Here is a 1,122-nt window from a genome sequence, read left to right on the forward strand (position 1 = left end):
CATTCAGACCAGACCATTTATCAAGTGTAATTAATGTGTCAGACTTTAGTTTGAAAACCTTGCTCTGATAATACTAAGTTGGATTATCCACATGGAGTTTTTAGCAAGAAAACTGTCAGTGATAAGACTAAAAATACAATGACTTGGTTCTTTTCCTAGGTCAGTCTCCATATTTTACAGGTAGCACATGGCAAAATAGAACAAAACAGTCCCAGTACCATTTCACTTGACATCAACCAAAAGAAGGTACAGAATCAAATAAAGATCTCACAGAGGTGAGATTTTAAAAGGCACTTATCTCAGAGAATTGATGAAGCACTGCAAAAATCTGTACTTGCAATGTACTGTACAGCAATCACTGCTTTACTTGCTTCAGTTTTCATTCCTATTCCTAAGACCCTGGTTCAGACAGATGTGACACAGCTAAAATTTGGACAAAACCTGGAATGCTTTTACCATTATGACTCAATTCCCATATGGCATGAATTTGCCTTGAGGTTGGCACACCAAACCTAGGTTTTAAGTGTTTAAGCAATGGAAAGCAACCTCATGTCATTGAAAGGTTCAGCATTCAAGCTGAGCTCAACAAAAGCTTGTAGACAAAAGCATTACTTCACAAATGTCAATTTGTAAAAAGAAGAAAAATCCCTCAAACTTCTTTACCTTTCAGAAGCAGGGTTCCCAGTGGCATGACTCTGAAATGTCAGGAGTGAACATTTTCCCTGATGATCTGAGGAGAAGGTAATAATTTGAAGCTCTTTGTCACACTCCTCAGCAGCTGCAGCCCATTATGCTCTAGTGTGATCCTTGAGTGGAGCAGGGCTGCACCAGCAGGTCTCAATACAGAAGAAATTATTTCTATTGCACTTAGAAGGGCACCCTAGTGCAGAATGACCCTAAGGAAGCCAGTTCTGTGGTGTCCCAAAGGTGAGAAGCTGAGCAAAGCTGTCAGGAAGCATTTCCCTGACATGATGGCCCAGACTTATTCTACAGCTCTTTGTAGCATCAGTTCTCACACCTGGATAAATCCTCTTTACATTTAAACTCTGTCCTGCTATGTTTGTGGACTCAGTATTTTTCTACTATAAGAAATAACCATAAGAGTAGTCAGATACAAAAGAA

The sequence above is a fragment of the Lonchura striata genome, chromosome 1A (genome assembly GCF_050655825.1).
Source record: "Lonchura striata isolate lonStrDom1 chromosome 1A, ASM5065582v1, whole genome shotgun sequence".
Classification (NCBI taxonomy): domain Eukaryota; kingdom Metazoa; phylum Chordata; class Aves; order Passeriformes; family Estrildidae; genus Lonchura; species Lonchura striata.